We start from the raw sequence: 19,429 nt of genomic DNA on the forward strand, positions 1-19,429 counted from the left end.
GAGCGAGAGCGAGGAGAGCGAGAGAGAGAGAGAGAGAGAGAGAGAGAGAGCGAGAGCGAGAGAGAGAGAGAGAGAGAGAGAGAGAGAGAGAGAGAGTCGTTGAGCCTCTCAGTTCAGTGCTGGGCCTTCTGATCCGTCCAGAGCTCCTGCTGCTGCTGCTATTGAGGAGAGTGAGCTGCTGTGCTGAATATGGATAAGGCTAACCAGAATCCTGCTCAGCATCACTATGGGAGGGCTTAAGGGTTGCCAGATGTGACTGATGATTTGCAGCTCAAAAAATGCTCAGGAACTGCCAGGAGGCACTAAATACCTAACCTGGTTCTCACGCAGATGGAGTTGAGCGAAAATGCATCTGTGTAAGAACCAGGCTACTAAATACCACCCAATTTCAAAGAAATTCTATTGATTATCGATTGTTACAGAAAAAAAACCTCACCTAATGTCCCTTTCTACCCCACAGACAGACATCCTCTATTGGGTGGGAAACAGCCCAATCTGGCAACACTGGCCATGCTGTGACCAATGGGGCTCTACAGTACGACGGAGTGGTCTACACACTGGGTATAAGTATACAGTATACAGTATACAGTATACAGTATAAGTATGTGTACTTTATTTTAACAAACAGCAATGTTTCGATGCATCAGTGGGATCTTCACATTGCTGATAGCTAAATAAAGGAGCTTATTTTGGAGCTTACACCCAGTGTACAGCCCTCTCTCTCATATTGTCTGCTACCACTGTCTAGCCCATGGATTATTGCTTTTGTGGATGTGCAGCACAACCCAACTTCCAAACGTGAATGGCCCCGCAGCAAACAGACACTGCAGTGTAGAAGCCTCCCCTCTCTCCTCCCTTGCCTTCCCTCCTTCCCTCTCCTCCATCCCCCTCTCCCTTATTCTTCCCACTACCCACTACCTCTCTCCTCTACCCCTACTCCCTCTCTCTTTTTACACATAACCTCGCCATCCCTCTCTCCAGGGCTATAAAATGAACTTTTTTCATCACCAGCCTAAATGTCTGAAAGACGTTAATCTTAGTAGCAAAACACACAATCACAAATGGGTCAAAGTGGCTAGTAAATTTTATTTTCTACCAGCCAAACGGAATTTTTCACCAGCATTTGGCCGGTTGGAGGGTGTTAATTTAGAGCCCTGCCTCTCTCCCTCCCTCCCTCCCTCTCTCCACACCCTGTCAAAAGCGTTGTATGTCACTTTGATGTCGGCGCCACTTTATCTGCTAATTGATTGTCTACATCCCCGTCTTGTGTCTAGAGTGGAGGAGATGCTAATGGTCCTTTTTTTTTTGGGGGGGGGGGGGGGGGGGGGGGGGGGGGTTATGGGGTATGGGTAGTGGTGGCACAGCTGCTATCACGACGGACATCAACGGTAGCCAGGACTGGACTGGGGGAGAAATAGGGCCCGGGTAGCCTGGCAAACCAGCTCCAGCCGATGGACGCCGAAAATATTCAGCTGCGAGTTGGTCTGGCCTCGGATCTGAGAACGTTTTGAACACTGTGCCCTGAGTCTGGCAAAACCAATCACAACGCACAGATTTGTTTTGAATCAACGCGGGCGGGGTTTTGAGGGAGTGAAATCTCGCAACACCGTTGGGAAAGCACATCAATGGCAAAGATCGCCGATTGGTCAGAGCGCCAGCACGGTTTGAAAAAAACAACAGGTTGTTCTCATCAACAATCTTCGGAGGTAACGTTCATTGGGGCCAGACTTAATTACTCTGGTCTCACATTTAGGCTGGTTTATCAGGCTAGGGCCCGAGCACTTTTGGCTTAAAGGGACCCCTCATAATTAACGCCACAGAACTGACTCACTGGTGGGCCCCGCACCCTCGTGGGCCCCTATTTTCAGAAATGTAAGGCCCACGAGGGTCCACAGGGCCCACCGCGAAATGCCCGTTATGCCAGATGGCCAGCCCAGCCCTGGAGGTAGCCGCGGCCCAGGTTAATGGCGAAGAGGCGAGCGGGATCAGAGCACCAATAATGCGCCCAATTTATGAGCGCTTATAAACCCAGGATAACGCTGCTGGCAGCAGTGGAGCCATTAATTTGCGGTGATGATGAGTAATGACCCATGAATTCATGGGGTCCTGTGCAAATAATAAGACACCACAGAGCAGAGTAGGATTTGGCACAGCAGTATAGCACGGCTAGGGCTCTAAATTAACACCACACAACTGGCCAAATTGCTGGTGAAATTCCAGTTTGGAAAAGACCAACTTACTCGCCACTTTTACCCATTAGAGAGTGTGTGTTCGGCTAGTAAGATTAACATCCACTAGCCATTTTGGCTGGTGATGAAAAAAGTTAATTTAGAGTCCAGAGCACAGCGATAGTCAAGGGAAAGGGAACTGGTGCTGTTTAAACTCTGTGAGAAATAAAGGGCACGGTATCTTCTGCAGTGGTGATTCAACACTCAGAGTGTCAAATATAACTATTATTGTTAAAGGTACACTGTCCAGGAAATGGTCAAAAAAGGTACTGCAACTATGCTGCTCATTGAAACTGGGCTGCCTATTGCCAAATTTGATCTTTACATGAAAGTTTACTAAGTAATAAACAAATATTTTCTAGTATGGTGCAAGTAGAGTCATTTTTGCAGCTAAAAACGGCTATTTTTGGAAATTCAAATTGGTGGACCATGGAGAAGATCCCCCTTTTCATGTATGAAAAGTGCAATTTGTCCAGTCATAATGAATACTTAGAATTTGATGGTGGTGGTAATTATTCATGAAAAAGGTAACATTAGTGAATGGGCAGCATGAATTCTGAAAATAAACAACTAAAAATCTCACACAGTGTCCCTTTAAGGAGGGTCTAGGTATCAGGTGGATAGGTGGGTGGACTGTATAGGTGCTGGTTGGATGGTAGTATGGTGTCTTCCTGGTGTGTCGCTAAGAAGGGTTTATAAGCATTCATGTGTATTCACATTCACAATCCCTTGCACGGTTGAGGCATAAATGCAATTTCGTTGTGTGCATTCACATTCTACTCTGTTGTGCTTGTTGTTTGTGCCTCACATTGCAGTTGCTGTTTTGCAGGAGTGAAAGTAGTATTCATGTCTTACCGGTGCTATTTTGTGCAAGTCTTCCTAACAACCGCCCTTCCAATGCCAACATCAGAAAGAGCGCAAACAAAATAAACATATGTGCTACAGATCAACTATATCACTGCATGACTATTTCGGGTAACTTTGAGCTATTCTCTTCATAGGAAAATGGTCTCAAATGGCATGGTGTGGCACTGTATGTTTTCTACTTTTCTACTATAGAATTTGCAAAGGTTTTTGGCCAGCATTAACCCTATTCTGTTACCGGTACTGCGCACCGGCAGTAAATGTTATACCGGTGCTGCGCACCATTGCGCACCTGCCTACTTTCACCACTGCTGTTGTGTCATCATGCCTGCCTGTGGGGTTGGCAGGGCTCGATTGAGAAGTGTGCCGATAATGAGATGGCCCCTTAGACTGCAGGAGAGCTGGATTATTTGAGATCGATTGAGACGGTAACGTGACGAGTAGCATTCACGGATCAGGCCAGGAGTCCGTTTTCTCGATTCTTGCCTTTGCTAACCGTCTTAAGTCGGTCTTGAGTTGGTCGTAAGTTGCTCTTGAGTTGGTCTTAAGTTGCTCTTGAGTTGATCTTAAGTTGGTCTTACGTTGGTCTTTAGACGCAAGACCGACCGAAGTCGCGACCAACCTTTGGACGTACGTACGTACGTTCTCAGACGAGGAAGTCTTCGGAAATGCTTGGAGTGTCTCGCCTCAGCTCGGCTGCATTGGTCGCAAACACAGTAGACAGGTCATCAGCTGGGAAAATTAGGCCTTTCGTCCTACCGCACTTTTCTCTGTGGATTACTGACCAGAAGCCCTATTGGAAGAAATTAAATCATGGGGCCACGTCAATTTTTGCTCAGAATTCAATATGGCCGCTAGTTTCCAAAATGACTTGTTTTCATGCATTATTACATTGTACTATAAGGTGATATTCATGAACGATTAACTACTTTCAGCACTATTCTGTCCTAATTCTTTACATACATGTTTACAAAGGTTGACTAAACTAACAGAAATGAAAATAAAGTTGGCCACCTTGCAAAATCCAAAGGAAAGTGCTGAAAATAATGATTAAAATGCACATACAGAGTCTATGGCTGTGAAAATTAGGCCTATTGTCCTGTCAGGGTTTTCACAGTGGATTACAGACCAGAAGGCCTATTGAAAAAGATGAAAACTTGGGGCCATCTATGTGCTCCAAAATTCAAAATGTTCTCTGTTTTTCAGAATGGCAGACTTTCACACATTTTTCTCAATACTGTAAGGCAATAATTACCAATAAAGATGACCTATTTTTCAGTTAAATTGTCCTATCTCCTTACAGACGTGAGTATAAAGGTTGTCTAGAAAAAGGCATGAATATATATATACAGGGGGTGGACAAAATAAGTGAGACACCTGTCATTTTAGTGTCATTTAGTTCCTCTTGCGTCCACAGTTAATCCTGTTGGATGTGGTTCATCCTTCTTGGTGGTATGCAGACATCACCTTGGATACTGTGGCTCTTGATACACCACAAAGACTTGCTGTCTCCGTCAAAGATGCAACAGTTACACAGAATTTCTCCTTTTTGAACTCTGACATGTCACCCATAATGTTGTGTGCATTGCAACATTTTGAGCAAAACTGTGCTCTTACCCTGCTAATTGAACCTTCACACTTCACTTTACAGGTGCAATGTGCCATTAATGAAGATTGGCCAACAGGCTGGTCCACTTGAGCCATTAAACTTCCAACACTAAAATGAAAGGTGTCTCAGTTATTTCGTCCACCCCCTGTATCTTGCCACTTTGAAATATCCAAAGGAATGTTGTCAAATGATTGATCCAACAGTGGACTGCTGAAAAAAGGCATATTGTCCTGCCAAACTGTGTGTGTGTGTGTGTGTGTGTGTGTGTGTGTGTGTGTGTGTGTGTGTGTGTGTGTGTGTGTGTGTGTGTGCGTGCGCGCGCTTATGTGTGTGTGTGTGTGTGTGTGTGTGTGTGCGTTTGTATGTGTGTGTACGTGTGCCTGAGTGCGCTTTTCTCAAGTGTGTGTGGCCAGTGTGCTTCTTTACATACACTGACATAGACACAGTAGACAGGTTGTGTGTGTGTTGGGGGGGGGTGGGGGTGGGGGGGGGGGTCTAAGGTGGGGGGTTGGGAGGACCGAATGATGTGGAGGAGCGGGGGGGATGAATGAGGGGATGAGTGGGGGTAGGGGGGTAGAGTGGGGTTAGGGGGGAATGAGTCAGGGTTGAATTAGGAGGTGGGGGGGCAGAATAGTATGTTGGGAGATGGAGGAAGGGGGAGGTGGAGGAAGAATGAGTCAGGGGGGTTGAGTGTGGGGGGCAGAATAGTGGGGGGTGAGTGAGGGGTGGAGGGGCAGAGTAGCATGGGAAGGATGAGTGAGGGCATGGGGGCAGAATAGTGTGTGGGGGGGGGGATGAGTGAGGGGGTGGAGGAGGCAGAATAGTGTGTGGGGGAAAGACACTGTAAAGCAGGGGAAAGATGAGCGGGGGATACGCGCGCGCACACACGCACGCACACTCAGCCTTGCTCTATGCAAAAACATGTAGGCCTGAAAAACTTTTGGTCAGAAATCTAATGTGAAAAGTTTGGCAGATCAATAGCCTTTTCAGCAGTCAATTGTGTATGTGTAATTCAATCATTTTCTGACAACAATCCTATTGTCTATAGGAAATGTTCATCTTTCTGTTGCCAACCTTTGTACTCACGTCTGTAGATAGGAGATTTCACTGAAAATAGGTTATCTTTATTGATAATTATGGTCTTATAGTATTGAGAAAAATGTATGAAAGTCTGCCATTCTGAAAAACAGAGAGCATTTTGAATTTTGGAGCACATTTGAGATGGCAACCAGCTGGTGAATCTTTTTCAATAGGCCTTCTGGTCTGTAATCCACTGTGAAAACCCTGACAGGACATTAGGCCTAATTTTTGCAGCCATAGACTCTGTATGTGCATTTCAATCATTATTTTCAGCACTTTCCTTTGGATTTTGCTAACCTGACTCTCGCGCAGATGGATTGTCATCCATCTGGAATTTTGGTGGTAACCTTGCTGTTCTAGCTCGAACGTGATTGGAGAAATTAGGTAAGAGTGACGTACTACTTCAACCAATCACATCGAAACGGGCCGTGACGTAGTTTTCAGCGACGCGAGATAGAAGCCACAACAGAGCAGTTAGCATGTTGACAGTAGTCCCAGCCCAGCTAGCATGTGTATAGTGGATCATTGTTGGCGTTTGAACGGCAAGCCGCCTGTGGTATGCCACCTGTGTCCGACATCGGACCACTGACGGTTACAAAACACACAAGGCATCGGTGGATTTTGGTTGGCAATCCGACATAGTGCACGAGTACTCTGCAGGGTCCAAACAGCGGCATGCTACCTGACAAGCCACCTACGTGAGAGCCAGGTTACATGCTACCAGCCCCTAGCACCAAGGAGGACCGGCTACTCATTTGGTGCCAGCATCGTTTGCATCAGATAAATCACAACAAAGATATGGTAAGTTAGATGTCTTGAAATGGCTATATTTTCTTTTAGTGAACACATCACGGGCATGGGTTTGTCCGTTTCTGACGGGGTGATAAATATTGCAGACAAAATGGACGTCTGCTTGCCTGCACAACCAATGTGACATGTATTGATGAATAAAACTTAATCAAGTATGTGTATTTCGCTGAAAATGATTGACCAGCGATAAAATGTTATTCAGACAAAATTGCCAGCCATATGAAAACAATGCAGCCTCAACAGCATGCAGTTGCTACTAGCATTATTGGTTGTGTTCTGGTCACCGTTAGGCATGCCAATTTACCTATGATAATACAGTAAATCGTTTACAGTCCCATACGTTTTGTATATCCTACCATGAGAGAAATATACACCAGGATTGCATTAACTACTCCCGGTGTGCACGATTAACTTCGGGTCTGATTAACTTGGATGGCATAAAGAGCTGTTCACGTCAGACGAGACAGGATGGGGCGTCTTAAGTTCTATTATACACTTTGGAAACTGCATTACGGTTCGACGAGAGGACCATGCCGTCGCACTTTTGCCGTTGTTATTGTGCGCGATTGTATTCTCAAACACTTCAGCTGTGGTCAATTCAAATAGTCGATTCGTGAGTGTGCTAAGCACTTCGATAAGTTGTAGGTGACCATCCCTAGTTGATCGGACGACCCAAAGTTAATCGTGCTCAACGTCATAAGCTGGGACACACACACACACACACACACACACACACACACACACACACACACAGTGCCATTGTTAATTGATCAATGGTGATGTCTTTTCTCTCTCTCGCTCTCTCCATTATTAGGTGACCCAAGACCCACGGTTATATAAGGTATGTCTGATTTATTACATCCATTGCTAGGTCAAAGGCAAAGAGTACATTACTGAAGCAAGCAAAGCCGTATTGTTAAGGGGTGTAAAACCCATTTGTGTAAACAATTAGTTTTTTTCATCAGGGTGGGGATGTGAAATGACTGAGAACCTATTATCAAGGTAAATAGGACCCTTGCTGACCTCACCTGTACCTGTGGCCTCGGAAGGTATCCAATGTTACAGGTTTGAATTCTTAGTAAGAGTAACTGAAAAGTATATGTGCTGTCCTGCACCACTATCCACCTAAACCTACATTAATTTCTCAAGAGACTGTACTACTCATAATATTACAGTTGACAGACGCTTTTGATCAAAGTGATGTACAAGGGCAGTAATGCAACATGTGGGTGGAAAATACTCTGTACACAGAGTAAGTAGCATACCCTGTTGTTAATGAACTTTAAGTCACCTAGAAATATTTTAAAATGTGTTGCAATCAATTCCCGTGTTGTTTTTGTTCAAAACCTTGTATGTAGCCACAATTGTCACACATAACCTTCTGAAATGTTTGTCTAATATACTTCTATACTTCCTTTGTCTGTGTCTGACGCCAGGAGGTGTATGAAGAAACGACAGCATAGAGGACCCAGCACATCCCCTCACAGATTCCATGCCTTTCAAAATATTAGAACAAGATTTCAAGGCATTTTCCTTAAAGAACTTGCAACATTTCAGGAGTGCGTCACCATTTGGGTTTTCATTTTGTACAATACATCACCAAGAACGCTACATTTTGTAAGCTATGTTTCTTGCATTGCCAGTAACCAATATTTAAAAGAAAAAAGAATGTGTATATATATAAATTGATATCTTATGTCATTATTTACACTTTCATTACTGTACATTGAAAACAATTAGACAGTGTTTTCTTTTCACAATAAAAATGTATTTACATATGTTCCAATTACTTGTGTACACCATTATTTACACCATTTGTTCAATATTCGGTTCGATATTGTGACAAGATTCCACTTCTTTGTTCCTAATGGATGATGGTTAGATTCTGAACTAATGCTGTGTTACATGTTCCATTATGTCTATGAATCTGTCATTAGGGAGAGTCAGTCACAAAAAGCCTCGCTCACAACCAGTAGCATGAAGTACCTTAAAACCATAGGTTGTTTTGTAACTGATGTCAAATGTAAGGACTGTTGTTGACTGCTGCCTCATTAGGCTTTGTCCCAAACCCAGAGCAGACAGTCTCGTTAATGAAAGTGGCACATCTGGTATTTAAGTACACATGTTCTGTACAGCTGTCAGCAGACCATGATAACATTTCCAACTCTTCAGTAATGTCTAGATCTTGGTGGAGTAGTGTAGTGTAGATTCTATACACATGTGGTTGTACAGGCGCATTTTGAAACAGGCTCAACACAGAAGACCAAAGAAATGGAATTGTGGTAGGTGCAACACGTATGACCTGGCTGGCTCCAAACTTGTGGTGCGCATGCTCTGTGCCAGCCATTACTGAACTCACTGTCTTGTCTACCTAGAGTGTTCATTTGATGGTTTACAACAGTACAAGTGAGGGAAGAGCCTAATTCAATTTCCACTGTACATGTGTAGCAGCTGGATGACCCGGTCTGTGATGACAATCCCAGCAGACGCTGCCAACTCCATGACTTGCCTACCTGAAAACAACACACAATTTTAAAATAGAATCGGCAAACAAGGCAACTGTAATTCTAAATACTCTATAGGCCTAGTATCTGCATTTTAATTCATACCTATTTAAGGCTAAGACCTGAACAGCAGTAGGCTACTATTACTTAGTTTTAAATTTACTGCTGACCGAAAGGGAGACTTGGGGTTGCCAGTAGCTGGTGAGTGACAGGCCTCACCCTGTTTTTATTCCAGTACCCTCTTGTGTAAATTCTGTTTCCACACGAAGTAGGTCTCTTAACCATGCAAAATCTGTGATTACTTTAGTCTTTACCATCGAAACAGGTTAACAACTAGGGCAGAAAGTGAAAAGGGGAAGCCCACAGACCTATACCAATATGTATAGGTCTGTGGGGAAGCCATCCTGGTGAGTTTGAAGTCAGAATGTCGTCGTGAAATAAACATTCCATCTCTCACATGCTGACGTTTTGGGACATGCTGCATTGGCAGCGATCACGGGGATAGTACATTTAATTTAACACGAACTTTATAGCATAAACAAATTTGTCTGAATGCGACATCTTGGCATACTATTATGATCAACAGCACTCAGTCACCATAGCATGCGAGGTCTGGAAATGAGGCTTGTACAATATTGAATTACCGGCACTATGGGGGCATTCACAGTTGTAGCCTACCATGTCAGTCATTGTTTCACACACATCAAAAACACGTTAGAAACAACCAAGAGGTTTTCACTCACCATTTATATGTGGCATGGACCTCTCGACTAAAATCCCCACTTAAAGTTGGTCTTGTAAACAGTTGAAGACTGAACATCGCTGCGCTCTGCTCATTCTCCTTCAGTGGATCATTGGAAGAAGAGCGAGAACGTTCTTGCCACCAACTAATTCCTTGTTTTCTGTTCCTCTCTCAAAGAATGAATGTTTGGTAGTTTTGATAACACTTGAAATCGCGGAGTTCATACAGTATGCAGGCCGCCGTTGTTGTGCTAGCCACACTGACTGAGGGGTGTGCTAGCAGCACTACAGTGATGTCGCGCAAGATGCTACGTCATACCCCAACGCCTCACTCCACGATGATTGACATTGACATTGTCCAATGGTCGGGGCACGTTTATTTTCTACTCGAGGACTTCGGGCTCGACAAGGCTGAACCAGACCCCTGTGCGAGCTCACGAAGTGTAACGAAGATGCACGAAGCACTAGGGGTCTCGCGAGAGCCAGGCTAGGATTTTGCAAGGTGGCCAACTTTATTTTCATTTCTGTTAGTTTAGTCAACCTTTGTAAACATGTATGCAGGGCTCTAAATTAACACCAGCCAACCAGCCAAATCCTGGTGAAATCTCGGTTTGGCTGGTAGAAAAACAACTCACTAGCCACTTTGAACCATTAATGAGTGTGTACTTGGCTGGTAAGATTAATATCTACTAACCATTTTGGCTGGTGGTGAAAAAAGTACATTTAGAGCCCTGCATGTATGTAAAGAATTAGGACAGAATAGTGCTGAAAGTAGTTAATCGTTCATGAATATCACCTTATAGTACAATGTAATAATGCATGAAAACAAGTCATTTTGGAAAATGGCGGCCATATTGAATTCTGAGCAAAAATTGACGTGGCCCCATGTTTTAATTTCTTCCAATAGGGCTTCTGGTCAGTAATCCACAGAGAAAAGTGCGGTAGGACAAAAGGCCTAATTTTCCCAGCTGATGACCTGTCTAAAGTAGTGGCGGCGTCATGATTCACGTGGCTGTCAGATACAATAATTACAACGCTATCAAAGTCCACAAATCTTTGTCAACACAACCGTGCCCTCAAAACCATCCCTCTTCGACAGCATAAACCAAATAATGCATTACATGTCACAATGTCTTATATTTTATTCCGGTTTTGCTAAATCAATTTACGATAAGTCTTCAGTAGGCTACTTCTCTCAGAAACCGGTGGTTGGTGGATGAGTGGTTGTCATGCCTTGCCGGAGGGTAATAGCAATGATTCTAGACCCGAAGGGATAAATGTATGCATGGACTTTTAAATCTCTAACATCCATAATATTCTCCTCTGAGTCCGCTTCAGTTCTAATTTTCACAATATGTTGTCGCAGTGGGAAACAAATACCCACGCGCGCACAACGTGGTCGGATTGCGCACACATTGTGAACATTTCTACTATGTCATTGTTGTCTATAGACTACGCTACACGAACTCCAACCCATCGCAACCCTGGGGAAAAAATGCAGCTTAATGAAATAATGTGAGGATAGCCTACTCTGGAAGGCATGCGACATCACATTTGAATCATTGCACATTTACTTAACGCGGCCCGCTGTCATATGCGCGAGGCAGAGGGTTGAGAATATGGACACACCAGTGGTGTAGTCTCCTTTTTTATAGTGGGTATACTGTAACTGAGCATTTTTTTGAAGTGGGTATACTGTGTATATTTGTGCTATTCAAAATAATGGAGCAATCAATTTTAAGTGGGTATACTGAAATCCCTGAAATTTAGAAGTGGGTATACTCCGTATACCCGCGTTCTACGTAGACTACACCACTGGGACACACACACACACACACACACACACACACACACACACAATGTCGCGCTGTCTTTGGGTCTCTGTTGTGGGTCAAATATATGTCTAACCGTTGTTACCCATATCTCTAACTTGAAGTGACTCAAGGCGCTTGCTGGAGAAAGCTCAGTCTTACTGTAGTTGATCAGATGTAGGCTATTTTTAAGCTTAAACTCTGTAAACCCAAAGGGATGCCTTCGGGCTGGCCTCTGACACTGCCAACACCCGAACGCATGTAGAAGAACTCTAAAGGGGGGTTTAGAGTCGCGCGTTCGCGGGGGTTCTGCACAGAGAATGAGCCACAGCGCCCCCCTGTGCAGCGACAAAACGACCCCTGGCTGCAGTACACGCATGTTTCTCCCAGGCTGAAATGTCCGTGAGCTGAGCTATGCTTGAAGACGGTGATTGGTCAATGCGCTTACGGCAGTCCGGGGGGAACTCAGCCCTGATAGGTCAGTTGTGTTCTATTCTTCTACCCTACCGCGGAGGTTTGAAGGAAAACGAAAAACACGATGCAGATGACTTGGCAGGAAATCACTTGAGTTTACTTGACAGGGAGAAGAGAAACTGTTTTTTATTTCAGTAGTACAACTTCCAAAAAATCAATTAGAAATATCCATAAAAGGCCATCATGGAAATGATATGTTTGTAGTGTGGTAGTAGCAAAGAAGCCTCTTTGTTCTTTTGTAGTGTGGCAGCTAGCTCATTAAAAAAGGGTTCGCTAATGTCCTGTAGAGTTTGAATGGGTTTGGCTGACAGTTGCTAAGCTAGCTGTTAATTAGATAGGCTATCTATTGTATTTAAAAATGGCTTTTGTTTCATTTAACCACCTCAACTGTAAAACATGAATAAAGAGAGAATCTTGTATGCTATCATCCATGTCTAATTACGCCACAACTTTTTAAATTAATAGCAAGAAGCCTCTTTGTTGATACAGTATATAGTACAAGTAGTGTGGCTAGCTAGCTTCTAAAACAGGGTTCGCTAATGTCCTGTAGAGTTTGAATGGGTTTGGCTGACAGTTGCTAAGCTAGCTGTTAATATGGCCATTAGATGTATTGTATTTAAAACGGCTTTTGTTTGGCATTTTAACCACCTGAACTGTAAAACATGAATAAAGAGAGAATCTTGTATGCTATCATTCATGTCTAATTACGCCACAACTTTTTAAATTAATAGCAAGAAGCCTCTTTGTTAGTGGTAGAATTACGTTTCAGGTGGCTAGTCAACTAGCTTTGAGTTTGTAATGACTGATTTAGCTGGCTAGCTACTACTAGGCCCCAGGTGTGAATGGCCATTCATGCTGTCTATTGTCTTTTAAAATGGCGTTTGTCTTGCATTTAATCTCATGTAGTACTTGACCAAAAATAAACTGATGTTGTACCATCTAATTATGCCCCAACTTTTAGAAGTAGGCTACTAGTGGAATATTACGTTTTACATAGCCAGCTGATTAGCTTTGTGATTCATTCTAGGGACTGGGCTCAACTGAATGAGTTAGTTCGCCCCCTGTTGTCACGGAGGTGAATTGACGTCATTAAATCTCCTCCTCCCTCCCCCCTTGCCCCACTCTTGAATTTTCGGCGGGAAAAAAAACACCACGCCCTTTCGCACGCATTCGCATGTAGGTCGACTATGAGGCAATACCCCCCGCTGACAGTACGTCTATGCTTTACCCCGCAATCGGCACCGCGTGACTATGCATCAGCCTTAAGTGCGAGACAACAGCGAGGTCCTTCCCCACGCAGAGTGGACAGTTCAATGATGTTTGAAATGATAACTGAAAGGAATCGATCATTCTAAAATCTATATTTGGTTGCTTATGTCGTCTTCCTGCCTGCACGCCCTTACGCGCAAAATAGGCTACAAGAAAAACAATTGCCATTATGACCTTAACGCGTAAAGATGTGCAGGAAGGGATGATGCACGGAGGGTCCGTCAAACACAGTACACATGACATCTCCATGAAAGTCGTTAAATACTTGTCAACGCAATCATGTCACCGAAATCCATCCCCAATAACCAAATGTCGGTCTACATATCACTGTAGCATATTCACTCCAAATAACTACACAGAAATGGCCGGTGAAAGCGTGATGGCATGTATACTATCCTAATTCTCACTTGCTGGTGGTAACTGGTAGCATATCCATTTCGGCTGAATTTTAAATTAAGCGCAGGTGCCTTATCTGCACAACAGTATATCCAGTATATCCACTTCCACTCATCTCTCTCTCTCTCTCTCTCTCTCTCTCTCTCTCTCTCTCTCTCTCTCTCTCTCTCTCTCACACACACACACACACACACACACACACACACACACACACACACACACACACACACACACACACACACACACACACACACAGTGTGTGTGTGTGCATCCAGGCTGGCGCGCGCGCAATTCGGGCATATTCGCAACTCTCTGCCTCCTCTCCCTGGTGCGCAGTGACAGTGGTTGACGCCATTGCGAAGTTATTTGGCGCGATGTTATTGTGCAGTGATATGTACAGCGACATTTGGTTATTGGGTGGATTTTGGGGGCATGATTGTCTTCACAGGTATTTAACGACTTTCATAAAGATGTCATGTGTAGCCTACTGTGTTTGACGCACCTTTCAATCTTCCTGCACATCTTCAGGCACAATGCTCTTAATGGCAATTATTTTTCTTGTGGCCTACGTTGGACGTAAGGACTTGCTGGCAGGAAGACGGCATACACAACCAAATATATTTAAAATTGTCTAATCATTGGACATTTTGTGTGGTAAAAGTTAGACGCTTGTGCACTTGGTGGCAGTAATCAATCACTGTCACTTGAACTCTGCCTGAACCTGCCCCAAGACGCTGAAATGTCAGGAGCAAGACCAACTTAAGAACAACTTAAGAACAACTTAAGAACAACTTAAGAACAACTCAAGACCAAGCCGGAAGACTGTCTTACGAGCGACTTAAGACCTTGGTTACAACGTTGGTCTTAAGAACGAACAAAATGGCTAACGTCGTTAGCAAAGGCACTGTCGAGAAACGACCCCCTGGCCGGGTATTGATCACTGCAACCCCTGCATCAAAAACACAGAGGGGCCACCGCTCCTGTGCACTGACAAGTGAACTATGAGTGTCACATTCAGTTCTCTTGAATTGAGACTGCTGCTAACATTTATGGTGCAGTTCCTTACAGTTTTTCAGAACATGCACACACAACCTCTTAGACCACAGACAGCTTGTGTTAATGTCTCTGCCACCACTCTTGTGAAAACCCCATTAATGAGGGAGAAGAGAAGAGAGAGAGCGAGTGTCGATTACTTTCCCCTCTCGTCATCTCTTACTTAGGCCGAGGGCTTAAACACACATTAATCACGCAGTGCCCTTCCCGGACAATTATCTATCCTGCTGTTTCAGTCTCTGCACCCAAGGGCTCTCTCCATCATCTGATGCGCACTATCTGAATTCATATACCCTTGCCTCTCTCCAGTCAGTGTTGCCAGATGGAAAATGTTGAACTGTCACCACCAAAACCTCAGAATGATTTTTGAGGGCTTTTGGGAGGAAACTATCGTACACGAACCAAATGGTTGTTTTAAGGCAACTCAAGTTCAAGTTCAAGTCAAGTTTATTGTCAATTTCTTTACATGCACTGGTCATACAAAGAATTTGAAATTGCGTTTCTTGCTCTCCCATGCAGACATAGACTAATCTAGGTAAGGACATAGACAGTATAGACATAGACAGTACTCATACATGGACATAGACAGTATGGACTATGGAATACTTTCATTCAACTAAATGAACTGAATGAAAACTCTGAAATGATTGTACATCATGTGTTTTTGATTGTATAGATAGAGCACAAAATTATGGTACAAATGCGATAGTTATCTAATATCTGGCAACACTGTCTCCAATTACTCCCTAGCTGCAAGTGCAACAGCTGCCAGCTACTGTAGCTCTGCTTGCATGAGAACATCAGCAAACCTGAGGGATGCACCAATACTTGCTCATTACTACTCGTACTCGTCAAAGACTTGCCGATACCAGGCACTCATGCTTTTACACAAAACATCTCATCACATTCTGTTGACCTGAGAGCAACTTGGAGACAAAAGCGCTGCCTCATACATTTACTAACATTTAAATCTACATGGAAATGCACAACAAAACAAATATCAGGTGGAAAAAAGAAGGCTATACATTTATTTTGCTTGTATGTTGGGGGTAAGTAAGTATCAGTATCAGTGCAAGCTATTGGCAAGTACACAAATTAATGCAATTGTACTCACATCGGTTTTCAAAAAAAGTGGTATCATGCATGCCAGCAAACCTAGTCACGGGTTCTGGACCTACTGTAGTTGAAAGCATGAAAGGAAAAAATAAAGTGTTCTGCACACCACATACAGAGGCTCTCCTGCTGTGATTTATTTGGTGAAAACCAGCACAACATCTCCACCTCTAACACAACTGATACTCGTCAGCAAACCTCCCTCATTTAAAAAACATCAAAAAGATGCCCTCCTATTATTGACTGAGTTAACATAGTGAGTTTATACATCCAGATCACTTGGCTGCATGCTTACCTCGCATACCAGGGTTAAGTTGCTACCAGATCAAAGGTTTGAGACTAAGTGTACTTGACTGTACAGGAAGACCGTATAGTATTTACGCATGCTCCAGTGCATAGGCGTGGACAGATAGGGGCGAGGTGGAGCTAAAGCACCTGCCTCTTTGGCCTTCTGGACAAAAAATGCCCTTTTTTAAAGTTCCATTTGAAGACGTTTTTGTCAAAATGTACTATGCACTATGTATTATGTACTAAAATCACTGTACACTGGTGGACTTAATTTTGCTGTTGTTTTATTTCAGTGAACAACGTGACAACAGCAAAATTAAGTCCACCAGTGTGCAGTGATTTTTCTCCTGTTTTCTGGATTACTTGTGACTGCACTTTACCAGCCCCCTGCTCCCCCTTGAGCGCTTGCCCCCCCAAAAAAATGTCTGTGCACACCACTGCTCCAGTGTGTCGGAGCAGAGGTGAGAGAGTGCATCCAGCCATGCACTACAGGGTAACCCCCCCACTGGATTGGACAGATGGGCAGCTCTGTGCAGCCCCACCACACAGCTGGCACCTCCAACATACAGGGACGCCGACAAGGTGGGGGGGGGCTAGGGGTCAGTTGACCTGTGCCCAGAGAAAGTGGGGTGGAGGGAGAATTGTTTGCTTTATGTTTATTTGACAGGGACAGTCATAACACCATACAATTGAGCCAGATTATAGCCACAAGGCTAATATCCATCTATTCCCTGGACTGGGATCTGTATTGGGTCCGCATAACATTATATGTACTGAGTGGAGGGGGCTTTAAGATGACTTCGTCCCGGGCCCAGTCAAAGCCGTCAGGGGTCCTGCCGACACCACTGTGGCCGTCAGGGCACTGACCCTCCTAAAGCTACGTTCACACACATCGCTGCTATTTAGGCGTACTAGCTTCTCGCTTGCTCGCCTACTCGCCACTCCCTCATGGAAAGTCCGCTGAAAGTTCCCCCGGCTTTAACTGCCAATGTACAGACGAGAAGTACCGAACTCCACTCCACCAATCCAATCTCTTCTGTCTACATAGTGATATGAGGGGTCATGTTATAACAAAACACCATTTGGGGCACTGTTCATCTCATAATCATATGAACAATATACCCAGTAGTGCAAATCTCTGTGAACTCTACAAATTCAAATAGTTTGCTAACTCTAGTTTGTATAACTCTATTTTTCGTAACAGCTAAAGAAATACTATTCATAGTGACAATAATAATATTGCTGTGCTTGGACAATTACCCTACACTGTAATAACAGCTCTGTGGGCTTTCATAAACCATTCATTTCCATCAAAAAATGATGAAGTTCATACCCTGTGTCGTGAGGTCTTCAATGTGAGGGAACACAATGCTGCGGTTTCATGACTAATAAATCATACAGCTACATACAGTCTAATAAATCAATCAGCTGGCATCCAATCCATCCATAATTACACATGGAGGCTTTCAAAAGTGTGGGTACATTTAAAATGACCCCCCTAACCGCACCAGAGTGGCACTCACGAACCCACATTCATGATGCAGTCGCTATTTTCAGCACAAGCGTCTTAGATGAGACAGGCTGCTGAGATGGCTGAGGTGGACCATTATACATAATAGCCCGTGTCACTCACGCACAATCACACAGCACACTGTACTGTAGCCAGTAGTCCCTTTCTTGGCTCTGATCTACACTAGTGTTTCTCAACGTGGGCGCTATACAGCCCCAGAGGGAGTATTAGGGAGCCTTAGGGGGGGTGATGAGAAGGTGACTGCTGAAAAGGTGTGTGCTCAGTTGCCATTGAGGGGCAGTAGTGTATTTTATTGGATTGTAATTTATTATTTCTAAAGTGAAAAACATATTTATTTGTTATTTAGGGCCTTTTTTGTCTTTATTTGATAGGACAGTATGAGATGGTGACAGGAAGCGAGTGGGAGAGAGAGATGGGGGAGGATCGGCATAGGACCCGAGCTGGACTGGAACCTGGGACGCCGGCGTAGCAGCATAGTGCCCTACAGTTAGCCTGATAAACCAGACTAAATGTGGATGTCTAATTTAGTCTGGCCTCGATGCATAATACATCCGAAGATTGTTGATGAGAACAACCTTCCCTCAAAACCCTGCCCTATGATTCAAAACACATCATTGCGTTGTAATTGGTTTGCCAGATTCATGGCATTCTGGCTTCATTGAATCATTATGCGAGGCCAGACCCACCCGTAGACAAAACATTTTGCCGTCCAGCGGGTGGCGCTAGTTCACCAGGCTACCCTACAGTACCATTAGGGTAGGGCCTATTTTATTATTTAACATTAATACTAAAGGAGATGTTGGCAGGTTTACGATGAGGTCAGGGGGGCATCTGTTTAAAATAAAGACTGAGAACCACAGCTCTACAAGCAGCGATGACAAGATGCTGCATACTCGACGTACAGTACACCTCTAGTCTAGTTCAGACACATGCATCACGAGCGTCCTCTGGGAACCGCGGCGCATGCATATGGATGTAAAGATGCAGCAGCAGCAGCAGCACATCAACACAAGTGTCAGGACAAGTTTGTGTGTCAGATCACTAGATGGATGCAGCGAGGATGCATATGCTCGAGCCCGCGCGCGCGCACACACACACACACACACACACACACACAGACACACACACACACACACACACACGCACGCACGCACGCACGCACGCACGCACGCACGCACGCACGCACGCACACACGCACACACACAAGCACGTGCAAATTTAATCGGTTGCCCTGGGATAATGCATAAAATAAATATAATATGGAGACTCAGTGTTTGAGTTCAATATCAGATGGCAGCATATGGAAGGCTGTGCAACCCACCCCCCAACAAAGATTAGAACTGGAATTCTGTATAAGACAACAACATTTCAAAACGGGTTCCATGAACCAGCGATGGGTTCTGTTTACATTCTAGAATGATTCTATAGAGAATGTTGACCCTCATCATCACCCTTCATCAGTATCTTCGTTCATGATTCACCCTCTGCCTCAGCACATATCATATTCCATGGCAGCATTTGAACAGAGATTCTCAGAACAAAATCCTTTTCTCAGGTCTGCGTGTGTCTAGGCCTCTCATTGTCACTCATTTACATTCATTGAGAGTTTCTGCGAGATGACGATCATGATGTGGAGTCCACTCATCCGTTTCACTGAT

General features: G+C 44.2%; 1 protein-coding gene across 1 annotated transcript in view; it reads right to left on the minus strand.

Moving 5' to 3' along the window:
• Positions 1-19,429, minus strand: part of map6d1 (MAP6 domain containing 1) — a 35,033-nt gene that overhangs the window by 11,582 nt on the left and 4,022 nt on the right. The gene's annotated exons all lie outside the window — the stretch shown is intronic.

This window comes from Engraulis encrasicolus, chromosome 16, assembly GCF_034702125.1.
Source record: "Engraulis encrasicolus isolate BLACKSEA-1 chromosome 16, IST_EnEncr_1.0, whole genome shotgun sequence".
NCBI lineage: Eukaryota > Metazoa > Chordata > Actinopteri > Clupeiformes > Engraulidae > Engraulis > Engraulis encrasicolus.